Below are 15,758 nucleotides of genomic sequence, written 5' to 3' on the forward strand. Positions count from 1 at the left end.
TGGGAAAGAAACATATTGACAAAGTGAAATCTGAAATGGTGCAATTATTTGACTACTTTCCAATACATTTTCATACACAGCTTTCAACTGAAGAATCATTTGATTTCTACAAAACATGCATTCCATCCAAGCTGAATTTCCATGCCTCTGTGCCTAGCTGCCAAAATGCCAGAGAAAGTAATGCCGAGGTTTTCTTTTTATTAGTTTTATTAAAGATTCATGCCACTCCACTGTGGAGTTGGGACCTCAGTGATGCTCCACAACCCTGTTACTCATCCTAGTTGGCTTATTTTTTTTAAGGTTTTATTTAAATTCCAGTTTGCTAACATATTCTATAATATTAGTTTCAGTTGTACAATATAGTGATTCAACTCTCTTCCATACATCACCCTGTGCTAATCAAGACAAGCGCCCTCCTTAATCCCCCTCACCTGTTTCACCCACTCCCGCCCACCTCCCCTCTGGTAACTGTCTATTTGTTCTCTATAGTTAAGAGTCTGTTTCTTGGTTTGCCTTTTTTCCCCTTTTGCTCATTTTCTTTGTTTCTTAAATTCCACATTTGAGTCAAATCATATGGTATCTGCCATTCTTTGAAGGACTTATTTCACTTAGCATTATACTCTCTAGCTCCATCCACACAAATGGCAAGATTTCATTCGTTTTTAGGGCTGAACAATATTCCGTTATATATGTAATATGCCACCTCTTCTTTATCCATCCATCAACTGATGGACACTTAGGCTGTTTCCATAATTTGGATACTGTAGATCGTGCTCCCATAAACATTGTGGTGGACAGCACCATTCAAAAGAATGAAATTGGACCATTTTCTTACATCATACACAAAAATATATTCAAAATGGATTAAGGACCTAATTGTGAGACCTGAACCCATAAAAAATCCTAGAGAAGAGCACAGGCAGTAACCCTCTTTGATGTTGGCCATAGCAACTTCTTTCTAGATATGCCTCCTGTGGCAAGGGAAACAAAAGCAAAAATAAACTATTGGCACTCTATCAAAAAACAAAAAAACAAAACAAAAAAACAAAACTTCTGTACAGAGAAGGAAACAATCAGCAAAACTATAAGGCAACCTATGGGATGAGAGAAGATATTTGAAAATGATATTTCTGATAAAGGGTTAGTATTCAAAATACAAAGAACTTATAAACCTCAACATCCAAAACCCAAATATTCCGATTAAAAAATGGGCAGAAGACATGAATAAACATTTTTCCAAAGAAGTCATACAAATGGCCAACAGACTGTGGAAAAATGCTCAATATCACTGATCATCAGGGAAATATAAATCAATACTAAAATATCACCTCACATCTGTCAGAATGGCTAAAATCAACAACACAATAAACAACAAGTGTTGGTGAGGATGTGGCAAAAGGGGAGCACTGGTGCACTGTTGGTGGGAATGCAAACTGGTACAGCCATGTCAAAACATGTATGGAGGTTCTTCAAAAAGTTAAAATAGAAATATTCTATGATCCAGTAATTGCACTACTAGTTTTTAACCCAAAGAACACAAAAATGCTAATCCCTGGTTGACTTCTATTCTTCACAGTGGCTCTTCCAGGTCTTTCCACAGCACCCAAGCCTACCATGACTCTCATTCTGTCAATATTATAACTTCCCACTAGACAGAGAAAGTCAATCCTGTTACATATGGATTCTTCCAGTTTCCTCTTCCTTCACCTCCCAGAGCATCTCTGCCTCACCACTCAGGCTCTCTTCTTTCTTTTACATATTTTGTGTAATATCCTTCCCTCCTCCTCATGGCTGTCCTCTCTTCTGGGGCTCTTCTCAGGCTTCTGTCGGGTTACCTCCTATTAATCACCTCCTTTCTCTCACCTCATTGTCACCTCTCCATACTGACTCTTGTCCTCTTTTTTTCTATTGTAAAACAAAACAAAATAGAAAACCAAACACCTCCCCTTGGAGGGAGCATCCATCTACTCTATTCTGAAGTCCTAGCTTGCCTCCTGTGGTTTGTGCATTTGGGCGCTTACTACAGTCCCCAGTGCACTTCAGAGCCAGCACACCACCTTAGCTCCCCCATAAGTTAGTTTACAAGCACCATGAGACCCTGCTTGGCTCTTATTCATCTTTATGCTCCCCTTCCCCACCCCACCCTGTATCTAAAGCAGCGCACACATCACGTTCTCAGTACAAATGTGTTCATTATTAAATGGATTCATTTCCATGAAAATTATTCTCATCTATGTTGAGATGGAATTCTTTTTAAATTTTTATTATTTATTATTATTTTTAAAGTATTTTATTTAAATTCAATTTGCCAACATATAGTATAACACCCAGTGCTCATCTCATCATGTGCCTCCTTAGTGCCCATAACCCAGTTGCCCCATGCCCCCATCCACCTCCCCTTCTGCAACCTTTTCCCTTATAGTTAATTCTTTATAAGGAAGGTATAAAGACTGCAAAGAGTATCTAACATGCTAAGTATCATAATAGAGCAGCAGCATATCTTTCTCACATTATTATTATTTTTTAAAGATTTTATTTATTTGAGAGAGTGAGAGTGAGAGCATGAGAAGGGGGGAGGGGCAGAGGGAGAGGGAGAAGCAGAAGCAGACTCCCTGCTGAGCAGGGAGCCCAAGGCGGGGCTCCATCCCAGGACCCTGACATCATGACTTGAGCTGAAGGCAGACACTTAACCGACTGAGACTCCCTGGTACCCCATCTTTCTCACATTATTATGAAAATATTCCTATTTTCAGCATCTTTTTTACTTGTACATATTTCCCTTCTGCTGTTACTATCAGCTCACTCAAAGTAGATGCAATGATTTCCATCTATAGCAGCTTTGGACTTCATTTTTATCTCTTCCTATAATCTGTGACATGTGACAGCTGATATTTACAAGTGTGGAACAATTTACATTGTAATTTTTAAGGAATTTGTTCAGGTGGAGGAATACTGGTCATCTGCACTATTTGCTGATTGACATCATGTTTCTTTGTAGAATAGAGCTTCGAACCACCAGACGCACTGAGAGATCCATTTCTGATACAGAGATTTTTTAAGGCTTTTTATATAAAATATTATAAAAATACATGTGTATGAGAATAATTCCAAACAATGTAGATATGAATAAATTAAAAAGTAAATGTGCCTCTCTGTCCCCCTCTCCCTTACACCTTGCTGCCATTCACATCTCCCCTATTCACTCTCAATAGCTTGGGAGATCCACTGCTAATAGTTAAAATATGTTCATCAAGCTCTTAACCGAGAAAACACCTATATCCCTATGTTTTATAGATTTTGTGTTTGTCTTTACAAAATTGAGATTACATTCTGAATAGTATTTTGCACCATTATTTTTCTAAACAATGTATCACAGATCTTCCATGTTCATTTTATTTCATTTTTAATGCATTAATGTATTTCATTATGTATTTCATTTTAATAGCCATGTGTATTCCATAACATGAATGTACTGATCCTCTCATGATGAACATTGAGGTGACATATTCATAGTTGCAACTTCACTCTGTAACCTTTGACAACTACATTCACAATTTCCACTTAACCAGGCTTCAAAAAATAGTAATGGTTATCTACTTGTATTTCCCCTGAATACTTTTCCCAGAAATTCTGGAACTCTTAAAAATCCCTATTACTTCTAGGATATACCCATTCTTTGGAGTAAAGACATTTTGTGGTTTTCAGTGTCCATAATATTTTCAACAGACACTATTAGGTTAGAAGTTACGAATAATCAATTTTTCCTCCTAGTTTTTTTTTTAAGAAGATGATTTCTTCTGTATAGTTTAATCAGAAAGCATATATTCTAGGAGATATCCCATGAGGGAGGGCTGAAGTGGAATACTAGTTTGTAAGAAAGCATTATAAGATACAAGCCTGCTGATAATCTGAGTGACCACACACAGATCACTCAGTCCAACTGGGCTTTGGCTGTTCCATCAAGAGTCTTGTCCTGAAAAATAATAGTGCAGGTTTACAAGGAGGACCAGGAACTTCTGCCTAAATGAAAGAACCAGGTTGCTTTACCCTTTTAGTACAAAACTAAATCTGGTATAAAACTAAGAATGAAGATCAGGACTTTTGATGTGCAGTTTTTTCTCAATGCTTGAGACCACAGAGCCTCTTTAAATAAGAAAAATGCCTCGTCTTTCCTTCATACAGTTGATTTATTGTAGATTTTATTTTCTTATCAACCAAGGACTTGGTCTAACAATTAAAATGCAGAAAAATGCCTAATTCAAATGTTTCTCTTGTACTCCTTTCGTAGTTAAGAGTGAACGATTGACCCCAAATTCCCTGCATTTTCCTATCTCCCAAAATAGTTCCCAAGTTCATACCTAGTCACTGCTCCCACTGAGGGGTCTCCCAGATGCCAGAACCCTGCTGGATAAAGAAGAAGAACTGTTTGCAGAAAAGGCTCTGTAAGGAGATTAAATGAGTACAATAAAGTCTGTTCTTTAGGAGAAAACCAAGTAAACAAACAAACAAAAAAACAAAAAAAAATCTTTTACTTTTTCCCTATTTTCACTAGAAGAAAAGAAGGAAGAGAAAATAATCCTAGGGGAGAAGTAAAACCTAAATGTGTGCCATTCAGTTCTAGTTCATATGGACAGGAAAGATCATGGATAATCTACCTATTTCTGAACACATAACCTGGCTGATGGTGGGTGACTGGTGGATGTCTGATGGCTCTGCCTCTCTCCACCACCTTGACTAGCGAGATGCTTCTGACAGCCTGTAGCCTAGTCCAGAAACTTTACTGTATTAAACATTTGATATCTGAACACATAATAAGAATCTACTGTATTTTCTAATATGTGTTTTACCACCTTGAGACCACTTTAGTCTTTTCTTTCTGCTCCCAATATTCCTTGCCAAAAAATGAAGCTTTTGCCTGCAGCCACATGCTGGTGGAAATTTAGGTTGAATAGTGTGAATAAAAAGGTAGAGCAAGTAATTATCATCAACAGTAGCTAATATTACTTGAGCCAGTACTGAATGCTAGATACTATTCTGTACCCTTTAAATACATCATTTCCTTAACACTCACAAAAACTAGATGAGATATTTACTATCATCATCCTCTTATCGTAGGTGAAGGAACTAAGGTACAAAGAGGTTGAATATCTTGCCCAAGGTCACACAGCTAGCAAATGGCAGAGTTAGCATTCAAACTCAAGTGGGCTGACTTCAGAATCCAAGGTTTTAAACACTATACTTACCGTATTATTGCAAAATTACTAAATTTATCTAAATACTATGCTGGGCAATGTATTTCCAAAAGGAAATAACATACCTATGAAAAATCTTTGAGGAGATATAAATAGCTGAATAGATAAGCAAGAAATAACTGAGCAGTAGTTGCTTGGATCTTAACGAGGCCACTGACCATCACAGTTTGTAAAAGCAGAAATTGAGAAAGAGTTAGAATTCTCCACATTAGCAAAGTAGTTAAATAAATTATGGCATAGTTATGTTCATAATAAGCAACTATTTAAAATAATAGTGAGGGGCACCTGAGGGCTCAGTGAGTTAAGTGTCCAATTCTCAACTTCAGCTCAGGTCATGATCTCAGTTCTTGGGATTGAGCCCTGAGTCTGGCTCCATGGTTAGCACCGAGTCTGCTTGAGCTTCTCTCTCTCCCTCCCTCCTGCCCTTCCCCCTTGCTCTTTCTCAAATAAATAAATAAATCTTTGAAAAATAATGGTAAAAATGTATATTTATTGACATTAAAAATATTTACACTAAATTATGATAGGCAAGCAATCTCTTTATAGGGATTTTGCAAGTACTGTATAACACACCCAAAAGACAGAGGATAAGAAATTTTTTAAAGGGGGAAGAAAAGAAGGAAGGAAGGGGGTAAGGAAGGAAGGGAGGGAGGGAAAGGAAAGGAAAAAGAAAGGCAATCCTGAGACTTCTACCCAGTTGTCTTTGGCTCAAGAACATTTATTATCACCTTGTGAAAAGAGAAACCAGTGATCTGAACTAAACTGGTTCTTCTACAATATTCTTATGATTATGTTACATTTAACTGTTTATTAAATTAAAATCACTGTTTATACCTTGAGTGTGATTATGATGTTCTCATTGTTCCGAATTAATCTTTGTTAAAAAACTTTCATGAGAATGTTCACATTGGCATTAGCTTTTATTTTTTTTTATTTTTTCATTTTTTATTTTTTTGGCATTAGCTTTTAAAAATGGGTTAGAAACCATAGGTCTTGGTGTTGATGGTGGGAAAGCTGGAAGAAAAGAGGAATGGGGCATTACTAAGAACATACCTAACTTGGGGCATGGAGACCCTGGCTGGTTCTTAACCACAGGGAGCTAAAGGAGGTGTGTCCCGGGGAGGGACAGGAGAGTGTGCCTTCACAAAGGTGGTACAAACATATCACAGGTGTCCTTCAGCACAGTATTATTCCAAGGAACTTATAAAAATGAGGCCAGGGAGTCCACAGCAATGGAAACTCATCTTCTAATATTGAGCTGGAAAGAGTGATGCAGATAAAATACATCCCCATTGGTGGGTTAGGGCTGTTTTGTGGTAGAACCATGGAAATACCTAATATCCCCGAGAAGAAAGCTCTTAGTTCATCTGGCTTCTCACTGGATAGGCCTATTCAGCTTACTCCAAAAAAACTAGGAGGTAGTTCTGATATAAAAACCTAACTGATACTAATTTTGCCAAAAAGTATCAAAATCTGCCTGACTTCCGATTATTTTGCCACTAAAGATGGTTCCATCAAGGATGGTTTGTCTCTTGCCGGAGTTAAGCAATTTGGATGCTAACAAACTATGGTTACATACTAACATGAGCAAAGATCTCAAAAGGAACTGGAAAATAGTGATAAAGAGAGAAGAAACTTGAGGGCAGCCCAGGTGGCTCAGCGGTGTAGCACCACCTTCGGCCCTGGGCGTGATCCTGGAGACCAGGGGTTGAGTCTCACATCAGGCTCCCTGCATGAAGCCTGCTTCTCCCTCTGCCTGTGTCTGTGCCTCTCTCTCTGTGTCTCTCATGAATAAATAAATAAAATCTTAAAAAAAAAAAAAAACTTGATTACTCAACTTCTAGGAAGATGGAAACTAAATAGGAAGGATGGGAGAAGAGTTGCATAATTTTTAAAAATTGGTCATGGTGGATAAGAAATGTGGCTGAACTATTAGGTTGAAGGATCTCAACTATTAACTAATTCATCAACCTCTGTTGTTACAAATTTCTTAGTTGTAAAATGTGCAAAAAAATTGATCTCTAAACTCTGTGAGCTCTGTGAAATACAATATTGCAAAGAACAAAGAGTGGATACTTATTGTCTGGCTCATTTAATGCCTTGAGATGCAAAGTGTGAACAGTAAGCCACCCTCAAGGCATCACCTGAGAGCCTTTTTAGAAATGTAGAGTCCCATGCCAGACCCACTGAACCAGAACTCAGGCCCCCTACCAGATTGCTGAATCTGTACTTCGACAACAACGTTCCTGGGTTATCTATGTGCCCATTAATATTTAAGAAGCACTACAACAGGGCAATCTATTGTTCAATACTGAGTCAAGAATATATACACATTTTTTCAGCCCTGGAAACCAAGCAAATAAATAACTTGAAATGTTAAATGAAAGAGTAACTAACATCTTTTGATGGTCAACTATGTCCTGGCCACTGTGCTAGTTACTTCACATCTTTTTTCTTATTTAAGTGGAAAAAGAATTAAAGAAAATCTCATAGTCTGGCTTTCTTTATAACTGCCTTTTTCCAATTATTTTATTATTACTTTTATTGAACATCCATTGTATGTCAGGCACTCTCATATGCATTTTGTTATTTATCTGGACCATAAACCTATGAATTATTTTCCCTCTTTCATAGATGAGGACAAGAGAGCTCAGAAGTTAAGCAACTTGCATATTGTTACAAACTTAGAAAACTGAAACATAAGGATTGGAAACAGGTCTTTTGAATCAGAAATCCCCACTTTTTCCACACATATCACAAAGCCCTTCAATCAACACAGAAAAATGCCTTGCACTTGCCATTTTCCCTGGTATACTAAGTTTGCATTTTCAATTCAAAACTTTCTGCAGATTTATTTTTTAAGAAGTAAAGATGCAAACAACAAGGTCAACTTTGTGTCTGGCATCTCCGAAACAAGAATTTTTAACAGGATGCAACAGTGGGGGTTCTTGAGACCCAATGATAGAGGGCAAAGGAAGGTCTTATTTTGACTTTCCTAACATGACAGGCCTCTTTTATGGGGTGTCACCCTCTAAAACATACAGTGTTGGGATAGCACGTAATTTACAAAAGGAAAGTTCAGATAAGAACAATAAATTCACAATTTATGATTAACTACAATCCACAGGACACAAAAAACTGAAGGCTGAAAGTGTGCCAACAGGACCACAACCAAAGGAAACTATACAAATATTTTTCAGGGTCATTAGTTTCAAGTTTGTTTTTTGTTAGATTCTGCTGAAAGCAGCATTCCCAATTGGCTTAAAGGTGGTTCCTTCAAGACTTTTTCTTTTCTTTTCTTTTTTTAAAAGAATTCTCTGGCCTCTGACAAGTATCATATACATTATACACTCCCACAGCTCTAATCAGAAAGTGAAAGACATGGAACCTCCTGTGCAAGGGATTGAGGTCAATGTCAGCCACTTTGTTGGAATGAGCTCTTCTTAATAACAGTAGGGGGCCAGAAAACTCATGGTTTCTGTATTGCAGAAGAAATTCTTATGCAGAGTTTACCTTCAAGATTTGTCTGAGTAATGAATATTTCTTTACTTCCATAAAAGCACAATTATATGACACTTCAAATGCATAGTTGCACAACTGCTTGGTACTTTGTGTTTTGAAATGGCAACTGTAAAAAATCCACATCAAAAAGCAGACTGGTTTGTCTCTTTAATGGTGAAGGTAGAGCCTATTTATAGGAAAATGCATTTGTGGCCATGTACTTCAGTTTATGGAATTCTCAGAAAGTATTTTGAAATGATTTTTAAATAAGCTAAAACAACTTTGAAGATACCAAAGACTTTTTGATTTTTTGTTTTTATTACTTTTTTTTTGTCACCCCCACCCCCCAGCACTTTAGTTTTTTTTTTTTTTAACAGTTTTAAGTAGGCTCCACTCCCAGTGCCCAGCTTGAACTCATGACCCTGAGATCAAGACCTGAGCTGAGATCAAGAGCCTGCTGCTTAATTGAACCACCCAGGTGCCCCTCAAAAGACGTATTTTAAAGGCTCTTTTATACTGTCATGATGAAGGCCTTTGAAAAGTTATAGAAATTGATTCTGTTTTTGTCAATCCAGATATTTATATACCCAATTTAATGGCATATATTTCTTTTTTTTTTAATATTTCTTGATACAATCAAACGTTGTAACTTCAGACATAGGAAAGTTCAGTGGTTTAGAACAAATGTAAATAAATAAAAATAACATAAATTAAACAATCTGCAGATACTAATAACTACCTCTTTAAATTCTAATGTATCTTTTGAACCTTTTGTTTGCTGTAGGCAAACACTATCTTATTTGTATTTCCTGTAAACAAGAATACTCATCTACATAAATCCATAATAAATAAGGAATTGACGTACTAAAAAGGGAAAGGTGATAAGGTATGATGGGGGCAGAAAAGCTAGTTTGCAAACAGCATAGCTGGAGGCAGGAAAATATTATAAGAGACGAGTCACATTTGGGAAGACAGCAATGATAGTGAACAGCAACAAGCTAAAAAAGGTTTCCTGCCATTGTCACAGAGGCTGGAGGAACTGAGAGAGAAGTTAAACCAGGGAAAAGAGAGACAGATACCTAAGGCAAGAGGGAAAAGGTGAATTGGATTAGAATTCACAGAGGCTACCAGAGAACCCCTCTGAGCAGAACACTGGGGACCTTGAGGAGATTAAGTGTGGGGATTGAGGCAAGAGAGAAGGAGTGAGAGGGGAGAGAGGCAGGAGGGGAAGGGGCAGGGACTGCGTGGGGGTGGGGGAGTGGGGGAGACAGGGATAGGAAAGTGAGGCAAGAAGAGGATGGAGGGGAGAGAAAGGGAGAAGAGAGAAAGACCTCAGAGGGGTAAAACCAGAGCCTACTCATGGAACAAAAATTTACTAGCAAGTTTGGAGGAATAGGGCCTTTGGAAACCTGCTGGGCTTTACCCTCGCTACATGGCTCCATGGTTCAAGTTTCCTGTTGACAGACTCTCCTGGCTGTTCATTAATTTAAAGGTATAATGAGAGCTTTAGCACCCCTTGCTCCAACTCTCGAACTCCTTTTCTATAATTGTCTTGTATGAAATTATACTTGTAGATAACATGAAACTTTAGACATAAACATTTATCATCTGGTTCCTTTGGTAAAAATTTTGAATGATAGCCTTGGTTAATGCACAAAAATACAGAAGATATATATCTATCTATCTATCTATCTATCTATCTATCTATCTATCTAGATATATATATGTATTTTTAATGAGAAAATTGTAAAAATTTTAAGACAGATTTTAAGATTCTGGTATGTAAAAATACAACGTAAATCCTTCCTGTTTGATAACAAATGTTTGTTTTATTCTATCATACAGAAAACAGCATATAGCTGTATATGAACCATGTGTATGAACCACGTACGGAACACGTGTTCATGTAATGTGAATCTAGAGCAAGTTTATATAAATTGAACCATACATTAGCACCGAGTTCTATATTAAATTGAAGATGGGTTTGTAAGGTAAAAAAAGAGACCCTGATATGTGATAAAAATCATATCAAAGCCTTAATAAATTCCATGTTTTTCTTAAAAATGACCAATAAATTATTAAAACAGAGATGTGGGACCTATATAGAGAAAAGTAAAAATTTAGGAAGGGACCAAAGAGGACAAGAACACACTGGGAGGTTTATTATGCTCCTGAATGGGAAGATGCATGACTGTAGCCTTTCCCTAAATTTACCAAGAAAAGTTAAAGTAAATCCAATAAAAATCCCAATGCATCTTTTTTTTTTTTTTTTTTTTTTAAAATACATACACATATAAACTCACACCCCAGAAAATTTTGTTTATGTTTTTGGGAATGAAGGGTCCCCAAATCCTGACAAATCTGTACATGAATCCAACAGGCTGAAGATGCACATACATATTGATATGAGAAGATGTCACAATCGAATTAAACCACAGGCTAAAAAACAATAAATAAAGGGCGAGTTCATGTTTATGAAAATATACATTTATATGTATGCATTGAAATGTTGAAGGATTATAACCAAATAATAACAGTTGTTGTCTTTGAGTGGCACAATTACCAGCAGTTTCTATCTTCTTTTTGTTTATCTGTCCAATTAGCACTTTTCCACAATGAATGTAATAGTTGGCAAAATAAGAAATCATAAAATCCCTACATTCTCAAAGCAAAATTAAAAGAAAAAACAGCAGATGAAATTCTAAACGTTAATTTGTAGCATTTCATGTTGCTTGCCCTCAAGATGATGGTAGGTGAAAGAGATATACTTTGTTTGCTATTAGATCTTGAAATGAATTAGGTTCTTTGGTTAAAACCCAAAGCCATTCCTCAGTTGCTTCCGGATGGGTTTGATTTGTTAATATTACCAAATTACTTATTTTATGGTCCTGATTACACTGGTTGGTGGTTAGTTCTGCATTTGTTCATGCATCCTTTGAGCAAAGTATAAAGAACCAGGTGCTAGACGTTGCTATAATTTTTTCCATAGGTGCACACTTTCACACTGTGGGTTTTCTTTAAGTGGCATAAACTACATAATACTATAATTAGAACAAACATGTGTTTCAGGAAGTCTTTAAAAATATCCAGTTCCATGTATATGCAAACTTTTCCCGTGAAAAGGTTATTGGGGAGAGCAAGAGAGAAATACAAATATTCCTGGTTGTGATGATAGGTCTCATTCCTTCTTCTAAAATAATTCCCTGGAGCTCACAAAACCCAACGAACAAAAAGCATTAACAGTGAAAAAGCACTGAATCACTAGAAGAATGAAACAGTATGTTCATGCTTTCCCACTCAAGACTTTCTAATTTAGAATCAAGAACTTGGACTTCTGAGGCAAGGGCTGTCCAGGCTAAAAGAATCCAATGTGTTAACCATAGTTCAACGAATAGAATTGCAATTCACGCCTCATCCATCCCCTTTTCATTATCTGCTTTCAATATTCATTCATTTGGCCTATTAGAACCCAAAGCACTTAAACTTTAGGAGAATAAAATAACCATTAAAGTATGGAAACAGCCCTAACATGGAGACAGGCCTTTTTAATCATATTAGATAACTATGTCTTAAGAACTCAAATGCTTCCATAAACTACCCAAGGATAATTAACACAAGCTGTAGACCATGCTTTTAGTTTTTGTTTTAATATCTTCAAAATGTAGTGTCAGGACCAAAAACACTTTGTACCAAAGTGGAGAAGCCTCATCTGTAGTGAATTATATATCTCATGAATGATTTCAGAGACCCGATTTCTTATAAAATAAGAGAGTGAACATTAGCCATTAATGACCTCTGGGATATGTAATCCACAAAACTTAGGTTAGCTTTATAGCCAGCCATATTAGAAGCTAGAGTAAGGATGCCTAGGATCCAAGGGATGGGAACTTGGGACCACTTTAGCAGATAATCTGTCAATTTATTTATTTATTCATTTATTTTTGTAAACAATGCTTGATTACTTGGGCCACTTCTCTTCAGGAGGTGTGAATTAGCCCATTAGTAAACACTAATCATGATATATTTCTCATTCTCTACCCACTGAGACATTTTAGAAAAGAGCTAAATTTGGGGCTTAAATTTGTCACTGCATAAAGGGAGACTAAGATGACAAGAATAAAAATCAAGAATGTTCCAAGTCCTTCATTCTTTTTTTTTCTTTAAGATTTTATTTATTTATTCATGAGAGACACAGAGAGAGACAGGCAGAGACATAGGCAAAGGGAGAAACAGGCTCCACGCAGGGAGTCTCATGCGGGACTTGATCTGGTGACCCTGGGATCATGACCTGAGCCAAAGGCAGGTGCTCAACCGCTGAGCCACCCAGGTGCCCCTAACTCCTTCATTCTTACGTTTATTCATACAGCATTTACTGGCTGACTACATGAAGAAGGTGTTGGGTACACAAAATGATGAGACACATTCAAGTCTATCGTATTCACCTTAAGTTGATCTTAAGCTTTAAGAAATCTTTGAGGTTGTGTTCAATGGTACATTTTATATAAGAAAAAAAACATAAATGTCAATTAGTTGTTTTCAAGGCAAAACTAATCATGGGAGTTATGCAAATAAAAATAAAAACTCTGATCATACAAAAAGCTGAAATCAGGTTACAAATATTGCATTGGACACACTAAAAGAACGACAAAAAATTGTTTATCTGAAATTCAAATGTAACTGGATGCCCTGCATTTTTATTTGCTAGACCTTGCCACCCTAAGCTGGAAGCCAGAAAGCCCTCAGGTGATCCAGCTCCACACTGGTCAGTGGGTGTGGGTGGCTGGGATGCCTCGACGGGGCACACAGGAAGGCACTGGCAACTGCGGCCAGGTTCCTAACCCACTTGCTGGTAATAAAGACAGGCGAGGCCCAATGCCACTATTCTTCCCTCGGAGAATAAAAAGTACTGCAAGCACTGTCCACAGCATCTAAACGTTTCCACACTAGTAATAATAATAATCCACTACACTTTCAATTGATTTTAAAAGCTAAAACCTCAGAGAGTGATAAAACTGTGGAGAGCCTGAGGGGAGCGAGAATTTGTACAGGCTGATTTTCTCAGGAAAAAAATCCAACTTGGTAGAAATCTTTTGTAAGCCACATCATTTCTCTGGATCTGTTTATGAATCTCTAAAATAGGAAGACCAGACTGTGGCTTTGCTCATATCGATCCTCCTCTATCTGAAGTTCTTCCCGTCTAACTTTCTTTCCTAAATTCTGTCTTCATTCATGGGTCTGCTAAAAGTTGTCCCTGAACTTCCCACTCAAAAGTAATTCCTGCCCCTCCAACTATCCCAGCACTTCTGTATCAAAGATCACCTTTTACCTTGTATTACAGATATTCATGTACTTGTCTCTCCTACAAGACTGAAGCTCCCTAAAGCCAGAATCTGTCACTAACTTCATCTTTGTCGTCCCTGTCCTGCCATCCCCGCATAAAGTAGCTTCCTTTGTTTAATGCCCCTGCTGTGGGCCGAGGCTTTTCCTTTGTGCCTCTGAGGCAGCAGCCTTTTCAGAGGCAGAAGTTGTTGGATGGGCATTTTCTGATTCAAGTCAGACTCTCTAAAATGTCCTGCCTTTGTACAGAGCTGAGCTGTAGCAAGCAGAAATAAAAATAGCTACAGCAAGGAAACTTCTATTGCACACACTGCCGAGGTGGTGTAATTGCAGTAGAAAGCCTGCATCTTTAAAAGGCTGATTGGGGGGCACTTACGGACTGAGCAGATAAGTTGCCTTACCAACAAAAGCATGGATCGACATTCAAACCAGAAGGCATGGCCAGTGTGGGTGCAGAGGGGTGGCTCACTTGAACCAGAAAACAAGACAAAACCAGATCCTGAGCAGGGCACCTGGGGGGCTCAGGAGATGAAGCCTCTCACTCTTGGTTTCAGCTCAGGTCATGATCTCAGGGTCCTAGGATCAAGCCATGTGTCTGACTCAGTGCTCAGCGAAGAGTCAGCTTGAGATTTTCTCTCTCCTCTCCCTCTGTCCCACCCCCACCTCTCTCTCTCTCTCTCTAACAAACAAACAAACAAACAAATAAATAAATAAATAAAATCTTAAAAAAAGAAAAAGAACCAGAACCATGAAAGAAGGGTACCTAACCTAGAATCAGGAGAAACTCTATTCTAGGAGAGGATCGACAGCTAAAGAGACCCATAGGATCAGTTATTACAAACCTATATATTATTTGCAAATAATATTCATGAAAGTCATAAAGTGTTTTCAAGAAAAGAATACCGAAAATGCTAAAACATGACTATCATACTCAAATCTTTTAGGAACAAATATGTGCAACCTGTGCTTTCCTAAGTCAGCAAGGAAACAACAGTGGTCTGGTTCAAAGCCCAGCTCAGCCAAGGAAGAAGATTCTGCTCAGCACCTGGAGCAGTGCCTGGGGAAGCTACAGGCAGGCCAGGGTCACCCTGGGAGTCCCCAAAGACTAAGTAATGTCCTGTGTTTATGGGATCAGGCATGCGGTGATCCCACGGTTTCTCCTCAGTCATCTGAGCTAGTTGTGTGACATATTCAACATAAGCCATCTGAGAACAAGTTCCTGTGAAATCAGTGATACTGACTGAAACAAACAAAAAATCCCATACATTTCCGCTATTCCCCTTCGGCTGATAACAATGAAGAATGAAGGCATGAACTTTGGAAAAGTTAGTCATTTGACCCAAATGGTGGCTAATAAGAATAATTAGAATCTGTCCCTGTGTTTCTTAGCAACTACCTCATAGGTTAGTGGCCTCATGATTACTTGAACTGTGAGGAATTTCATTATTGGCATGAACTCTTGAGTTTTATCAGCTGTGGTTACTTCTACATAAACTGTCTCATATTAAAATAAGCACTGGTTAATATACTTCTAACACACCAAAATTGAGCCAACAGCAGTGGGTGGATATTTGCTTTATGGCCCTGTGTTCCATCTTAGTTCAGAAGCCAATCCCTTAGGATAGAAAAGGGGATACACTGCCCCATGAGGGGAAACATATAGGTCCT

The 15,758-nt window shown here is 37.8% G+C and overlaps 1 protein-coding gene across 17 annotated transcripts in view; it reads right to left on the reverse strand.

Annotated features, from left to right (window-relative positions):
- KIF6 (kinesin family member 6) overlaps positions 1-15,758 on the reverse strand; it is a 380,623-nt gene that overhangs the window by 198,987 nt on the left and 165,878 nt on the right. The gene's annotated exons all lie outside the window — the stretch shown is intronic.

Source organism: Canis lupus, chromosome 12 (genome assembly GCF_011100685.1).
Source record: "Canis lupus familiaris isolate Mischka breed German Shepherd chromosome 12, alternate assembly UU_Cfam_GSD_1.0, whole genome shotgun sequence".
NCBI lineage: Eukaryota > Metazoa > Chordata > Mammalia > Carnivora > Canidae > Canis > Canis lupus.